We start from the raw sequence: 18,677 nt of genomic DNA, 5'->3' as shown, positions 1-18,677 counted from the left end.
AAAGAATTTTGAGGACTAAATCACAATTTTACCAAATTAAGTGATGACTCAAGGATGAAATTTTTAAAGATTATGAAGGGAAAAATGGTCAATTAGAAGAGAGAGAAATCTAGAAGGCAATGATGATGTTGGTGATATTTTAGATTAATTAATTAAATAAATATTAGTTTATTAATATTTTAATTTGATTTTTAAATGATATTTTATTATTTTATTATTATTATATTTAGTATATATATGGAAGGAAAGATGAAGAATCTTCATCTTCTTTCATGCAACCAACGTGAGAAGAGAGGAAAAGAAAGAAAGTTTTCCTTTGTTTACAATTTGGTCCTTCCACCAAAAATTTACCATTTTCACTTAGAAATCAAAAGAATTTCCATAGCTTCCAAGAGAGAAAAATAACAAGGAGAGAATGGGGAGCTAGAATATCAAGTTAGATTCAAGAAATAGAAGCTATAGGAGAGAGAAAATCAAGTTAAAGATTGAAATCAATAGCACAAGGTAAGAATATCAAGATTTCAATATATTTTTAAGTTTGATATTATTGAAAAGCATGGAAATAATGTTATAGAAGAGTTTTATTATATAAGGTCTTACATTCTTGATATATTAGTGAAGAAAAATAAGTGAAAGTGATAAGAAATATTATAGAGAAAGGGAATAAGAGAATTATACACCTAGTAATCAACATTTTGCACTAAAATAGTTTTGGACAGCAGCAGTAGTCTAACTTTGAAAAATCACCATAAATCGTGAAAATTTAATTAGAGAATGAAAAAATATGGAATTAAATATTATTGAGTCTAGTTTCTCATAGAATAAACGGTGTAAGCAATGGAATTGTAAATCATGACTTATAAAAAATTTTGTGAGATAAGGTCAGAATGATTTCGGGGTCCCCTGTTCTGACTTTGAAAAATCATAAAAAATTGGACAAAAATTATTAGGGGCTTAAATTTATATGTTTAAAATATTAAATGAGTATATTTTCAATATAAATATATTATAACATTATCCGAATCTTGAACGAGGAGATAATTAATTTTTAGTGAAGAAGGGTCAAAACTGTCAGACAGCAGAATAGGGATGAATTTAAAGAATAAACTGTACTTATTGGCTACACCAAAAATTATTAAAATTTTATGGTAAGAAGATATGTAAGTCTAGTTTTAGATAAAATTTTTTATCTTAATTCGGAGTTCTGTAGCTCAAGATATAAATAATTTTGTGACAATGAGTCAAGTGGACAGCTTTGAATGAACAAATAAATAAATAGTGAAATTATAGATAATGTTACATATAAGCATTTTATATACATTAAGGATGTGGAATGAAAAGGAGGAGGAGGAAAATATATGATTATTCAACTAGCATGAGTTTTCATTAAAATGGCTAATTTGCATGTTTTAGGTTCAAGGACTAAATTGAATAAAAGTAATATTTTAAGGGTAAATTTGTAAAATGTCAAAAAGTGACCAAATTGCATGAAATGAATTATTTTATTATTTAAATTAATAAATTGAATGAAATATTAATTTATATCAAGATTGAGTGGAAATTGAGGAAAATAGAAAATTACCAAAATGTCCCTCAATTTTGGTATTTCTCAATTTAGCCTCGGTAAGTTTGTGTAACTTGAATAATATTCTTAGATGATTGAAATATATATATTAGATTGAGAAATTTATTTGAATTGTGAACATGAGAAATTGTGAATTAAATGAAATGGAAATGAAACTTTTAATTACATGTGTAAATATCGGGTCTCGTAGGCCCTATTTGTTATGAATATAATATTTCGAGGATATGTTGTAAAGAATTATAAACGAACGTTAATAATTTAAAAGTTTTAATTCGGATGAAATTTTGTAAATCGGTTTAATACGTATGCAAATGTATGTTTTCTAGTAATGCCTCGTACCCTATTCCGGCGTCGAATACGGGTAAAGGGTGTTACAGTGTGACATCGCCAGATTCAGTCATAACGTTTAGACCGGTTTTAGGGTGTTACAGTATTGGACCACACAAATCAAAGTGAATTAACTTTAATTTCATAGTTGCTCTCTTCACACCGTCATGAGAAAATGACAACCTGTGTGACTTCCCAATTTGACAACTGTCACATTTATCATCACACAGAATTAGTTCAGACAAATATGTTACAAAAGCATTTGGCTGCATATACTTCAAGGATCTAAGATTAAATGCCTTGTCCTATTATGCCAAAAAAGACTGACGTCAACCTTAGCAAAGCACACACGTTCACAATTAACATCAAGCTTCAAATAAAAACCATTATTTTTCATTTTCAGATCAATAAACTTAGAACCACAACCATCAAATATGTTACGGATATTGCCCTTAAACTGAACACTAAAACCATTTTTAATCATCTGAGGAATACTTAAAAGACTTTGATCTAAATCAGTGATAAGTGATAAAAGTAACATATTTTAATCTCGTTCTTAATGTGTTTTGGATGATTATTCATGCAAATTGGTAAATTTTATACTACAAATCCTTTAAATTCATGTTTCTATGCTTAGGAGAGCATTTTGGAGCAAAAGGAGAAAAAAAAAAGCAAAAATTAAACAAATTAAGTAGATTTCAGGAGTCGCATGGGGTGGACACACGGCCATGTGCTAGACCATGTTGATTTCACGACTTGCATCCAAAACGTATGGAAAAATGAAAAATTTAAGCTTTCTGGGCATTCTAAAGTCTATAAATACCAAATAAAAGAAGAGAATAGGGAGCTATCAGAGAATATTGAAGAAAACAACTCAAAGAACACCATTAGAGCCAACTTTGAAGTAAATCTCCATCAAGATTGAAGACCTCCTTTTAATTTCTTTTGAAGTTTTTATGAGTTTCTTTATTACTTATGGTTATTATGACTTTGAGATGTTTTTATTCACAATTATGAAGTAATTCCCTAGATACCTAGGAAATAATCCACCTAGACTTCATCTATTATTATGGCTCTAAATTAAATGATTTATTCACTTGGTATCTTGATCCGTAGAAATCTCTAAATTTTTAAATTGTGTTCGAATTCAGTTCAAAACTGCTCGTAAAAATTGTAGAGAGAGTAGAGAAGCAAGGCAGAGTCAACAAAATATAGTAGATGAGCAAGAGGACAATAATATTACTAAGGAGATGGGTGATAATCAGAATATTCAGCTACCTCCTGCAAACCCTGTTCCTCATACTATGTATGATTATACCAAGCCCACTCTGATTGGGGCTAAATCGAGTATTATGGACCTACCATTTCTACGAATAATTTCAATCTAAAGTCAAACATGATTCAGATGGTACAACAGTATGTTCAGTTCAATGGTTTGCAAGATGAAGACCCCAATACTCACTTGGCTAAAATTTTGGAGATTTGCGACACTTTCAAGATTAATGGCACCATTGATGACTTCGCTTATGATTCTTCCCATTCTCATTGAGGAACAGAGAAAAATAGTGGTTAAATTCTTTACCACGAGATTTTATCACTACATAGGCTAAAATGATTGGGAAGTTTCTCTTGAAGTACTTCCCATCGGCTAAGACAACTAAGGTAAGGAATGATATTTCTTCCTTTACCCAGATCAATTTAGAGACATTATATGATGCATGAGAGAGATACAAGGATCTATTAAGAAGGTGCCCTCATCATGGGTTACCTCTGTGGTTACATGTTCAAAGCTTCTACAATGGTTTGAATTCCTTAACTAGGAAGTTAATCGATACAACAGCTGGTAGAACACTGAATAATAAAACACCCGAGGCAGTTTATGAGTTTATTGACGAGATGACACTCAATAATTATCAGTGGCAAGTCATAATAACGAAACTGGTAAAAGCAGTCGATGTTTTTAATCTAGATGCAGTCACCATATTATCAAACCATGTAGCACTAAATAAGAAAATTGAAGGTTTAAATTTTTCTACGCAAGTGAATCAAGTGATGCAATGAGATACAAATGAAGGTGGAATGGATAATTGAAAATGTTTATCCTTCTGGCCTAGCACAAAGAATGAGCAAATAAATTATATTGGTAATAATTCTAGACCTCATAATAACCCTTATAGTAATAACTATAATGTAGGTTGGAAGAACCATCACAATTTTTCTTGGGGTGGTCAAGGAAATCAAAGAGGACAACCCCCTCTGGGCTTTCAACAACCTTATCAACAAGAGAAAAAGTTGAACCTTGAGGAGATGTTGACAAAATTTCTCTCGGTGTCAGAAACTCATTTCCAAAACACTGAGGCGGCACTGAAAAATCAGCAAGTATCAATTCAAGGACCCAAAAATCAAATAGGGCAGCTTGCTAAACTAATGTCGGAAAGACCGTAAGGTAGCTTGCCTAGCAATACTGAAACTAACCCTAGGATGCAGCTTCACACAATTATTGTTTGAGACATGGAAGGGTTAGTTGAACTTAAACAATAACCAAGGCAATAAGATGTGGCGAACAATAATGAGGTTGAGGAAAGTCAGAAAGAGCAAATGCCAGTTGTCAGCAAATACAAACCTCGAGTGTCATACCCTAACGCATTGAAGAAAGACTATACAAACAAACTATATGGTAAAATTCTTAAGCTCCTAAAAAAATTACATATTAACTTACCATTTGGTCAAGCTCTTTCACAGATTCCAAATTATGTCAAATTCTTAAAGGAGCGGTTAACAAACAAGAGGAAGTTAGATGACTCATCGACTGTGGAGTTCAATGTAGTTTGCTCAGCCATTCTCCAAAATAGACTATCTAACAAACTTAAAGTTCCAAGGAGTTTTACTATTCCTTGTCTCATTGGTAGTTTAAATATTGATAATACTTTGGATGATTTAGGGGCTAGTATTAATGAGATGCCCTACAAAATTTTTAAACAACTAGGTCTTGGGATACCCAAACTTACTAGGATGAATATTTAATTAACAGATACAACTATCAAATATCTAGGGGTATTATCGAGGATATGCTTGTGAAAATCGATAAATTCGTATTCCCTATTGACTTTGTTGTGTTAGACATGGATGAGGATAATGACGTACCTTTGATCTTTAGCCGACCCTTTTTAGCCACTACTAAGACTATTATCGATGTTGGTACGAGAGAACTTATGCTTCGCGTAGGTGATGAAAAGATTATTCTCCAAGCACGTAATTCTGTGAGAGTCTCTAGTGGTCGAGATGATATTAAATGTTCTGTTAATGTTAGTAACCATGTGGCTCAACGTTTTTTAGGAAATCCCTTGTGAAAATATGTTGGAGCCATGTTTCAATCAAGGTGACAGAAACGAGCAACATATAAAGAGCAAATGATGCAACTCGATGGACTAGATGAATGGTGAATGCATGCTGAGGAGAAACCCAAAAAACAAGATGAAGAGCCAAAACGACATCGTGATGGGCATGTGATGAGAACGAATCAATTTAAGGTTGGGGACAAAGTACTGCTAGACAAATCAGATCCAATCTCCCCTTCGGAGCTTGAGTTATATAGATCGAAGCCATTTACAATAGTGAACGTCTTCATATATGGTACAATCGAGGTAACACATTCTGAGTTCGGCACATTTAAGGTAAAGAGTGCTTGACTCAAACCTTATCCTGGTATAAAAATTGATAACGAGAAAGGGGAGCTTCGGCTCTGAGAACCACCTTAACCATGCACATACAAGGTAAAGTCGAGCTTAGACTAGAATAAGAGCTTCTCGGGAGGCAACCCAAGTGTTTAAATTTTGCTAATTCTTTTTTTATTGCATGTTAATTTAAAATTAATTAAATTAAAATTTTAATTAAAAAAATGTTTTTGACCCACACAGCAGGGCATATGGGCATGTCCCAAGCCATATGCATAAGGGAGCAAATGACAAAGAGTTACACTATTTGAAGACATGGTCGTATAGGTCACACGGCCTGGACACACGGGCGTGTCCTAAAGTGGTCCACACAGCCTGGCGACACAGTCGTGTCGAAGGCTGTGTGAATACTGGAGTTAATTTTTAAAATTTTATTACGAGTCAGTGAGTTACAAAGGCCATAGACAAGGTCGTGTGCGAGACACAGCTAGTCACAAGGGCATGTGTGTGACTGTGTGCCTTGCACAGCCTCGCACACAGACGTAGGAGAAGCGAAGGAATATCAAACACGGCTTGGAAACACGGGCGTGGGAGAAACAAAGAAATATCACACACGACCTGGACACACGAGTGTGTTCGAGGTTGTGTGAAGACTGGGCATAAATTTTAAATTTTGCACGGGCTAAGAAAACCCCATACGGGCGTGTGATACGGTCGTGTAACACGGGCCCAAACACGACCATGTCTTTTTAGAAACCTAATGCCCTTTTATTTTGCCTTCTTCTTCATAATCCACTCCCACACAAACCCTAGGCCATATCGACCCCCTTTACTAGTCTAGCCACCCTCGTCACCCCTACTTCGTCGTTGTTTATCCCTCCCTCCTTCCTTTTCACTCAATGAAACATCCCCATATCCCCCCTCTTTCTCGCTTTCCTCTGTCCCCTTTTTCCCCTTCCTTTCCCTTTATCCTCATCTGCCACCCTCACCTTTGAGCCGCAGCCCTCCCTTTGCCCTCACAGCACCAATCCCTCACCTTTGACCTTCCTCCCCTCGCCACGTTGCGCCCCTCCATCTCGCACCACACCCTTACACACGACCCCCTTCATCCCCGAGCCCCACATCCCTTTACCCATTCTCGTCAACCCTGTGCCCCTCCCCATCACCGTTGACCACCACCTACTCCTCTTCGCTTTTACCGTGTCCCTTCCTCTCACCGACCGTCGTGCCCAACACCCCGTCGTAACTATGAACACCACCCCACTTTCGGTTCTCCACTGTTTGGCCTTTTTTCATTTTTATGTTTTATTATTTTATTATTATTTATTGTAACACCCCTAACCCATATCCATCGCTAGAATAAGGTTACGAAGCATTAACTCAAAAACATAACTTCAAACATTCAATCACATACATTTCATGATTCATATCTAAATTCATTCAAACACTTGTATATCGTTCCTATCTTAAGCCCTCGAGACCTTAGAAACACTTTAGAAATGATTCGGGACTAAATCAGAAACATTTAGAATTTTATAGAAAGAGATAGAAATTTTCACACTGCAGGGGTCACACAATCGTGTGGCCAAGCCGTGTAACTCACACGGCTGAGACATATGGCCGTGTCCTAGGCTGTGTGGACATTTGAATTAGGGACACATGGTCGTGCCCCAGCCTGTATCTATGCCCGTGTAACTCTCAGACTTGGGTCACATGGTCGAGCCACACGCCCATGTACCAGGCCGTGTAACTCTCAAAATGGCCTCACACGGCTGTGTGCCAGGCCGTGTAATCGCCTGTCTTGCGACCCTTTGAAACCTACAAGGGCAGCATGACCATGTTTGGTACACGGCTGAGGCACACGCTCGTGTCCCTGGTTGTGTGGACTAGAAATAGGTCAATTTCAAGTCATTCCCTTCACCCTAAACAATGACACATCCACAAGCCATTGCACATATCACCAAGCCTTTAAAACATACCTAAACATGCTTAACAATGACTATATCATTGATCCATTAATCCGTACTGTAACACCCCTAACCCGTATACGTCGATAAATTAGGGTTACAAGGCGTTACCTGACAAAACACAACTTAACACAGACATTCAGTAGAATTCAAAAATTTTACATCTATGTTAAATTAGTCAAATATTAAGTAAGTATAATTATAAATTCTACTTTAATCTTTTATAACAAAACATAACATTTTTGTTCAGTTAAACCATAAGAAAAATAAGCTAATTTCGTATGGCTATTAACTATATATATATATATATATATACAGTACATTAAAGTACGACTCCCAAAATATTATCTAGCCTATACATGCCATAAGTTAAAATTTACACATTTAAATATCGAGACAGTAGATAGAGTGATGATCTTCGCTAACGATCCCCGAGTCTGCAGCTTGATTTTTTATCTATAAAACAAATGGACAAAAACAATCAAAGTAAGCTTTTATAGCTTAGTAAGTTTATAGCATATCTAAAATACATATAAACTAACATATGTATAAACATTATATGCTATAAATCAAGTTACAAACATAATCATTAATTGCATATACTGATTGCTAGTATACTTATCATTTGCATTTCATCGAATGCATATCTATGATCTTTCAAATACATATGTCAAAAGCTTATATTGTTACTTATCAACTACATGAGCCAAATGCACATCTATACTTATAATCCACATATGCCGAATGCATACATATATTCAACAATTTTCATAACAACCAATATATGTGCCTACTAACTAAACACAAAGATCCAAATGTTTATATGCTCATCAAATACATATAAACAAATGTTCATATACTTATCCATTACATATAACTAAAATCATATATATATATCAAATGCATATAATCACTTAATTTAAAAGATTCACCGGCACTTAGCCTGCTAGGCTGATAGCCTGATTCAGATCACCGGCACTTAGCCTGCTAGGTTTATAACCTGATTCAGATCACAGTACTTAGCCTGCTAGGTTTATAACCTGATTCAGATCACTGGCACTTAGCCTGCTAGGTTTATAACTTGATTCAGATCACTGGCACTTAGCCTGCTAGGTTTATAACCTGATTCAGATCATCGGCACTTAGCCTGCTAGACGTATAGTATGAATAATTTCACTGGCAATAAATCCGAATGGTATTGAGCTTTAACAAAAGAATCTCAATTCACAGAAGTTGTATCTCATATTCGTATATAAAATCCACATAAAATTCAGCTCAATATTCATAACTTATATCTTTAAAACACATGGATATATATAAATCCCAATCATCAAATCTAACTTAAATAATACAATAATTCAACCGAAACACATTTATATATATAACCTCATACTTTAGATTCCATTACTAATATCATAAGATTTAACTTTTAATATACTATGTACTTTTAACATTTGAATTCCATATATATCTATATAATTTCATATACCATTTCAATACAAGGTTTATACATGTACATATATACATACTCGAATCTAACAAATATATATTACTCTATGCGTATATTTGAAACAAGAACATATACCTATATACTCATACATATTCAAATTTAACATATATATATGTATAAATATAATTTCTTACTTATACTCAATATAAATATTTATTCATAAGTATACATGCTTATTTGCTCCAACTTATACAAATAATTTATACTAAATTCACACCTTATTCACACATACATGCATATGTTCGAATATATCTCATACCTTTGTAATTTCATACCTAAATTCAATACAACAAAATTTACATGTATATACATGTATATTCAAATATAATTTAAACATACATATATGTTCATACCTAAATTTATTACAAGGACATTTATATGCATATTTGCATATTCATAGTCATTCGAACCTATCACACATATATATATAATTTCATACTTTCAATTCGAATTTTATACTTTTAAATTTAACTCAACAAAAATAAAATTGATATACATACACATATACTAATTTAATAAAATTAAATAGCTAATAGACTTACCTCGGATATTAGCGGACACGATCGACTATTCAACTACTTTCGTTTTTCCCCGATCCAAATCCGTTTTCTTTGTTTATCGATCTAAACATATTCAAATTTAACCTTTTTATTCATCAAAACATTCATCAATGACATATTCCAAAATCATCATCAATTCACAAAATTGAAACATGGGTTTTGAAGAACACAAAGCAACAATTCAAAAAACGTAAAAATTATCAAAAACCGAACAAAGAACTAACCTCAATTAAGCTTCAATATTGCCGAATAGAACTATGTTTTCTTTCTTTTTCTCTTGTTTAGTTTCGGCTAAGGAAGAAAAATAATAACCATGGCTTTGTTTAATTTTATTATAACATATATATTAACAATTTATTAGTTTACTAACTTAACATTTAATATAAAATATATATAACATATAATTCAAGGTCTTTCTTGACCATTGTCACCCACTACCAATAAAATGGTCTAATTGCCACATAAAGCCTCCATTTTATAAAGTCAACAACAATTAGGTGCTTTCTTATTTAACCATCAAATTTTCATTTTACGCGATTAAGCCCTTTTTTATCAAATTGAACATTCAAACGATTAAATTTCCACAATAATTTTTCACACCTATAACTTAACATATAATAGACACTAAAAATAATATTAAAATATTTTTCTAATTTGGATTTGTGGTCCCAAAACCACTATTCCGATTAGGGTCAAAACTGGGTTGTTACATATACAACCAATATGCCAAAAGGCACCTTAATCACACACTATCAAATCAACCAAAGCATAAACACATTTGGAAATAATCAATAACTTACAATTACCTACTATCATGCCAAGCCATAGCACCATTAACCATATGCCAAAACACATCTAAACATACCAAATTGGTCTTTTAAAACATACATTCACTTAACCATATCAACATTAGCCATCAAAGCACAAAAATGCCAAAATGTCATCAACCATGTAACCACATATTTACATGCCAAACATAACAACTAGATCATCAAACATAATTCACCTATACATGCCATTATAACCATAACTCAAAACCTCAAAATCTACTGAAATAGTCATAGGATAGTGTGATAGGGCTCTGACGAGCATCCAAACCAAACAAGCTTTTGATCATTTATAAAACATGGGAAATGAGATTATGTAATGATATAATGCTTAGTAAGTTCCTATAACATAAAACACAACTTACCATTCATTTAATAACATTAAAATTTAACATGGCATAATCCAACTTTTAGCTTGGCACAAGCCTAAGCAACAACACAAACATGTTAGCATACTTGAACATAATTCATATGAATTTAACATGGATAACCATTAAACTTGAGAATAATTCAATTGGATTCACCATCCATCATAACATAACATAGTTTCCATGTAACTCATCATTTCAATGTATTTCATACATACATGTCTTGGTTCATATTGAACACTTACCATATCCTTTCAAATTTATGCCTGTTGAACCGTTACAATATCATTGGATACGCGGGATAACTCACACAAAGTGTGCTAATCATATAATCATAATATTTCCTATCATATACATGGTTGTTCACATACGCTATGAAATTAGAATGCTCATACGAGCTGTGAAATGGGCCTACTCACACGAGCTGTGGATTAGAATGTAAGCTACACGATGCTACTCACATGAGTTATTGAGTATCCGTAACACATGCCAGACCTCATCCATCCGTGGGGGATTCAAGACCAGCACCCGAAACATGTAAACCCTAATGACATGTCATTTGTATCGTACGAATTCCTAAGGTTCAAATATGGCTTGGTAGACGTGGTAACATAGTTGGATTTCCATCGATCATTTACATAAAAATCCACAATTTACATATAGCTCAAAAGATAGCATTAAAACATTACGTAATTACACGAACTTACCTCAATGATAAAGGCGTAGGAATAGAGTCAACTAATCCCAAGTTTTTCTTTAGCCCATTCTAAAGCCGTATGAGGTCTATCTTGATCTAAATAAATAAATCCAATTTATTTAATAATCATTCTATTCAATTCAATCCAAATTCATACTTTTACAAAATTACACTTTTGCCTCTATTATTTTGATTTCACTACAATTTTACACATTTTCAAGAAAATTCACTTTACAAAAGTTGTTTATCTAACAACAAAGATTCATTTTCTTCCATCAAACATGAAAAACCACAAGAATATATTCATGGAAAAACCCTAAACTTTTAATATTTTTGCAAACTTCAGTGGTGGATGGACAAAACAAAGATGATGACTTTGTTTTAACTATTTTACTTTCATTTATTTATTAATTTACAATTATAACCTTATTATTGAACATTAAAATCGTTAATAATATACACATAATTGTCCACCCACAATCAAAATGGTCTAATTACCACTTAAATCCCTTAACTAATTAATAGCATAGCCCTTTAGTACCTTTAGATTGTAGAACTCAAATTTTGCACCTTTTTAAATTTAGTCCTTTTTATCAAATTAAGCATGAAAACGATAAAATTTCTTAATGAAATTTTTATACAACATTGCTAATATTTTTTAGACTCTAAAATAATAATAAAATAAATATTTTCACATTGGATTTGTGGTCTTGAAACCACTATTCTAATTTCACTAAAAATAGGTTGTTACATAAGGTCGTCGTCCTTGGTTCGAAAAAGCGGAAGACTCCGGGTGTGACCTCTTCGTCAGGTGCTTCTGTCGATGTACACCATCAGTGTTTACAATTTTCATAGGGTCTTCAAAAGGACCTCTATCAGCATCTACGAGAACAACCACTGGGATTACGCTAATGTATTGATTGGGTAGCCTTGGAGCAGATTTACCTAACTGATCGAGTTCGCGCATTGATTGCTACAACCCCTTAGGATTAGTTCTTCTCCATCATGAAGCCAACCTACTCAAAGCTTACCCTTGAGTTTTTTTCGACATTCGTCCTTTAGCACATGATATCGAGCCATGACGAGCCGGGCACTATTACTTTTAAACTCGGTAGTACGGCACATCATCTGAACGTCCTAGACTTCAGAGCTTCCCTAGGACAGTATATGGAGGAGTTCATGAGTGTCGAGGGGTTTCTCACTTTATATCGACATATCCATTATTCGTCGTCTCTATGCTGGACAGAGCTTACGGCTAGCACAATGCTCTATGACCCGAGTACAGTCGAAGGTAACTTCGCTTCCTCCAACCTTGTGCTATATTCATGCCATATTGGCCGACACATTGACCGATTGGAGGGAGAGCATTGGGGTCATTGGTATATTCAATAATTACTTCCTTTGGATCATGGCCATGGGGCGCAACTTCGATCTTGCCTATTTCATCCCCTAGCTTGCCACCATTAGACAAAATGTAGTAGGAAGGGTCCTATCTGCTTAGGCCCTTATGTGACTTGCCTCGCATGACATTTCAGCCTCTTCAAAACTTCGGACCAGTCCTCCTTCACACTAGTTGGATATGATCGAGTGATTGCGTGAAGTTGATCCTCCTCAATACCGATTATATCTTTCTGACTGTCAGGATAAGCATGAGGACTTCACTAATGGTGTCCCTTTCCACCACGAGGATCCACCCCTAAGTCACCCTACTACTATTTCTTCTACTACCTTAACGAACCTCTCCGAGTGGTTCACTCATTTTGAGTGTCACTATTTTAAGCGAATCGATAGTAACAATGTAACTTTGCAGCAGATCTGTCAGCACCTCCACATTTATTCTTCAGCACTGGCACCTCACGATCTCAATGCCTCTCACGATGAAGATCACTGATTTCATTTCTTTTCTTTTTAGTCTTATTTTTCTTTTTTGTTTTCTATTAGTTGTTTTATTTTTATTTTTTAGACTTCTTTCCTTTATCTTCTTTCGAACTATGTTTTTATTTTTTTGGTTGCTTCTAATTGAGTTTGTAACCTGTTAATATTCTTCATTATTTCCATTTATTTTCTTATTAGTTTGCTCAAAACCATGCACTATATATAGATTTGCCTACAATTCTGGTTTTCACTATTCTGGCGATTTCATCCATAATCAAGGCAATTTCAGTTTTCGCTTTCTTCAGATATTTTGCTTATTCTATGTTTATATCTATTTGTACATTGAGGAAAATGTACATCTTAAGTGTGGAGATGTTATTTATATATTTATTAAAAAATTCCTAAATTATTTCTTATGTTTAAGTAATTTTCTCATACTTCCATTAGAGTGAATTATTATCGATTTTGAATTTTTATTGATCCTTTTTGGATTAATTTATAGTTATTTGTACATTGGTTGATTTAAACTTGAAGACATGAGAGAGTCAAGCATTATAACTTATTTTTCAGAAATTTAAAATTTTAGGTTGTTTCCCTGAATTGAGGTATAATCTTGAAGTTTTGAATTTGTAAGTTTGACATCAAAACCATGATTTTTTGTGAGATTTTGAGCCTATAGAGCATAAATTTTTCATGCTCATTCTATTATTGGTTATGAGCATGTCAACTTGATTTCTTATTCTAGAACTTGCTTCGATGATGCATGTCGAGACCATACATTTGATTTGATATAATGAGATGATAAAGGCACTTAGGTTTTAACCCACTTATCCTATAAAAAACCTTCATATTAAATTAACCCTTAGTGAACCCCGTTGAGCCTAACACACCTTTTCTTGATTAACACATGAATTTTAACCTATAACCTATTTTTTTGTTGACTTTTTCCTGTTTTATTGATTTCCTTTTTATTGATATTTGACTTGGTTAGTTACCTAACTATGTTCTTTTGTTTGAATTGTTGAATTAGTTCTTATTGTTCTAGTTAAAAAAATGAAAAAAATATACTGATTAATTTTTTTTTGATTAAGCTTGAACATGTAATTTCATTTTTTATTGAAAAGCTCATTTTTATTCTTGAATAAGTATTGATTGATGCACTTTCTTTAAATTCAACATTTGTTTATTTTTTTCTCATTCGGTATTTATCAACTTGATCTCGATTATAACTAACTTTTCTGTCCTTTATCCATACCCTTAACCTAATCCCCATTACAACCTCTTAAACACCTCTTGATTGATGTGTCATATCATTTTATAGTGGCAGAGATTTCAAGCAAGCTTATTGTAATGACATTTTCTGTTCAACTGTTGAGTGCATATTTCTTGAACCTTAAACACTTTGAGTGCTTTGAGTGAATGTTTAGTGAGGATGTCAATTCTTGTTGATTTTGAATTAAAGGTAATTACTTAAATAAGAGGAGACACCTATCTTTTCGCACTTTAAAAATTTTGACATGGATTGTTTAAATCTTTAGTGCCTTTTTAGTTGAATTTCCAATGCATGATTGTTTGTGAATTATTTTAAGACATTATTGATGAGAGTTGCAAGTTGAGAAAGATTAACTTTATTGTGAGTTGAGGATTTTACTTGAGGACAAGCAACCACTTAAGCGTGGGGATATTTGATAAGTGATAAAAGTAGCACATTTTAATCTCGTTCGTAATGTGTTTTTGGATGATTATTCATGCAAATTTGTGAATTTTATACTCCTAATCCTTTGAATTAATGTTTCTATATTTAGAAGAGCATTTTGGGAGAAAAATGAGCAAAAAATGAGCAAAAATTAGACAAATAAAATAGATTTTAGGAGCCACACAGGTTGGGCCTTCCCACACGGGCTGGACTCATGGTCGTGTGAGCCACACAGGCTGGACTCACGGGAATATGCCAGACTGTGTTAATTTCAAGACTTGTATCCCAAGAACATAGAAAAACGTAATTTTTAGACTTTCTGGGAATTCTAAAGTCTATAAATACAAAATACAAGAAGAGAATAGGGAGCCATCAAAGAATATTGAAGAAAATAACTCGAAGAACACCATTGGAGCCAACTCTGAAGTAGAACTCCATCAAGATTGAAGACCTCCTTTTAATTTCTTTTGAAGTTTTTATGAGTTTCTTTATTACTTGTGGTTATTTTGACTTTGATATGTTTTTATTCACAATTATGAACTAACTCCCTAGATACCTAGGGAAGAACTCTATGATGAATTCTACTATTTGATTTCTATTTTACGCGATAAATATTTGAGTCTTGTTCTGAGTTATGTGTGTTTATCTCTTATTTTCATATTTTTGGGGTATTAATTTGTGTTTAATGTGCTTAAATCAGAGGAGGGAAAGTCCCTGTTTAAGAGTAGATGTAGCGTAATTGAGTGGAGTTGCATGGAATCCTAGAAAGAGGACGACATAAATCAATCGGATTAATGTCAAATCTAATAGGGGAATCCATAGATCGAGTTAATGCGATAATAACGGTTTTAATTAGAAAGAAATTTCAATTAATCAACCTAGAGTCAGTTGCTCTTACTCTCGAAAGAGATTTTAGCATAGTTTAGGGATTTCTACAAATCAAGATACCAAGTGAATAAATCGTTTAATTCAGAGTCATAATAATAGATGAAGCCTAGGTGGGTTCTTTCCTGGGTATTGTTTCTCTCATTGGTTATTATTCGATTATTTTCCTGATTCATTCTCTATTGAGTTCTTTAGTTAGATTAATTTAGTAAATCTTATTTTAAAACAACCACTCCAATTTGTCAGCTGAATAATAGGAAAACGGTAATTACTAGTACTTTTAGTCATCGTGGATACGATATCTTTACTCACCGTAGCTATACTACTTATCGATAGGTGCACTTGCCTTTATCATATTTTTGGTTCGTCATGGGAAAACACACATCATCAGGAATAAAAAGAACATTATAGATTAGCCTTTTACCTTGTAGAGTATTCACAGAAATTGAACATTTGCCTTGAACCTGAACTGTAACATCATTTCTCAACTTCACATTTGACTTAAAGGACTTATCAAGTGAGTTAAGGTATGCAACCATAGGTTTCATGTGACTGGAACACCTACTATCCACAAGCCAAATAAAGTTATGAGATGGTTTAACAACATGAGAAACCATAAAAAGATGCTCACCTTACTCTTGTTTTTCTTTATTTGCATTTGCTTGCTATTGAGCTTTCTTTTTTCTTGCTTCTTCTTGGCCTGACTAAACTTTTCAGTACGTCTAGACTTACTACAAAAAATACACTGGAATTTGGACTTGTCTTTTTCCTTGAATCGGTAATCCTTTTCAGCATGATTTTTCCGCTTACAAATAGGACATGGTGGAAACTTTCCATTCTGACCACTAGTGGAAGAAACAACAACTTTTCTTTTGTTTGAGCTTTTAATTTTTTTCCCAGAATTGTTGAACTTTATTCATTTATGAGAAGAAAGAAAAACACCTTCACTTCCCTCATGGGCTCACATAGAAACTTTGGCTTCTAGCTTCTAGCTTGCCAACAAGATCTACAATAGTTAGACTCGTCATGTCGCAAGATTCCTCAATAGCTGAAACTTTGGCTTCAAATCTTTGAGGAACATTGATCATGACTTTTTCAACCACCTTTTCATCAGGTAGCTTTTCACCATGAAGTTTGATTTAGTTTACAAAAACCACCAACCTGATTGAATAATCTTTAATCAACTCAGCCTCCTTCATTTGCAGCATCATAAACTCTCTTTTTAGAGTTAAATTTTTCTTCTTCTTCACGCAATCACCTCCCTCATAAGTTTCATTGAGTTAATCCCAAACAACCTTTGGTTTTTCAAGATCCATAATACTTGTGAAAATGTGATCTACTAACCTAAAATGAATACATGTTAAAGTTTTATCCTTTTTCAAGATTTCTTCATCATAAGCTTTGAGCTGAGCAATGGTGGGATTTTGTCTTAGTGCTGGTGGATCTTCATCAGTTTCTACAACCTTCCACAAGCCAAGAGATCTAAAATAAACTTTCATCTTAATTTCCCAAACATGATAATGACTTATTGTGAAAATAGGAATAGATACTAAAAGACCATTAAAATCACTCAAAAGTAACAATAAAATCTCACAGCCCTCAAGAAGAAGCTTTGATACCACTGTTGATGTAATTTTTGTTACAAAGAGAAAAAAAGAAGAAGGGAGAAGAAGAAAAACAAATTTAGAAAATAATGGAGAAGGCTATCACTTCACCTTCACACACACAACCTTTTTGTAAATAAAAAAAAGGTTTTAAAAAAATATAAATTAACCTAAATGATACAACTATCTCACACTAGAGTAAAAAAAACGTAAAACATACAGTAAAAGAAAACTTATAGTAAGAAAAACTAAACTTAAAGCAGCTAGTAGTTACTACTGAAGGCCTAAAACAACTGGCACACAAAACATATATCTTATTTTCAATATCAAACTCAAAATACATCTACCTAATTATTCTTTTCTTTAAAATTCCTTGAACAAAAAATAATTCAAAACCATTATCCGGGGCTAAAAACCTAAATTAAAGGACTTATCAGTGTCCTTACAAGAAGTTTCTTTTTCCTTTTTTTTTTTTTACTTCAATTGTCTAATGTCATAGTTTTCCATAAGTCATTTTGAGTTCATAATATCCTTAGGCAAGCTATTCATGTTGCAAGACATGCTCCTATGCTTAAAAAGCCAAGATTTCATAGTCCTATTGAGTTAAGAGGATAAAGCTAATGGATCAAAAAGGCTTTACCAATGAGAGGAATATTCAAGAATACAATTTTATTGAACATGACATTGAGGCATTTTTGGAAGGGAATGCTTTAATGCAATAATTAGCCTATATGGAACCCTATATGAAGAATATGGCGCTTCATTTCTATTCAAACTGGTAGAATATTACCATTGATGAGAGTGAAAAATAATTTATCCAGGTGTCATTGGCTGAGGTACAAAGCCCGCGACCATCGCACAAAATGCATCTCATGGAGGTGTGATCAGCTGCGCGTGTGTGCATTAAAACAACAAATGTATGAAGCTATTTTTAAAGCCCAATTTTACTGCAAGCGTACATGTCAGTTGCAATACTTATAGTGTTACAATGAAACACCAAAGTATTCCAAGGATCGAACCCAAAGGAAGAGGTGATTGAGTAATAATTGGCATACACAATAAAGGCTAAGTGGCTACTAAAACGATTTTATATTACGACGAT

The 18,677-nt window shown here is 33.4% G+C and overlaps 1 non-coding gene across 1 annotated transcript; it reads right to left on the bottom strand.

Annotated features, from left to right (window-relative positions):
- Nucleotides 1–3,571: 3,571 nt before the first annotated feature.
- Nucleotides 3,572–3,678, bottom strand: LOC128036259 (small nucleolar RNA R71). Its single transcript, XR_008193057.1, has one exon. It is a non-coding gene; the product is annotated as a small nucleolar RNA R71 (small nucleolar RNA).
- Nucleotides 3,679–18,677: the final 14,999 nt, after the last annotated feature.

This window comes from Gossypium raimondii, chromosome 13, assembly GCF_025698545.1.
Source record: "Gossypium raimondii isolate GPD5lz chromosome 13, ASM2569854v1, whole genome shotgun sequence".
Lineage (NCBI taxonomy): Eukaryota > Viridiplantae > Streptophyta > Magnoliopsida > Malvales > Malvaceae > Gossypium > Gossypium raimondii.
The sequence above is the reverse complement of the archived record's forward strand: the minus strand, read 5'-3'. Positions and strand labels throughout refer to the sequence as shown.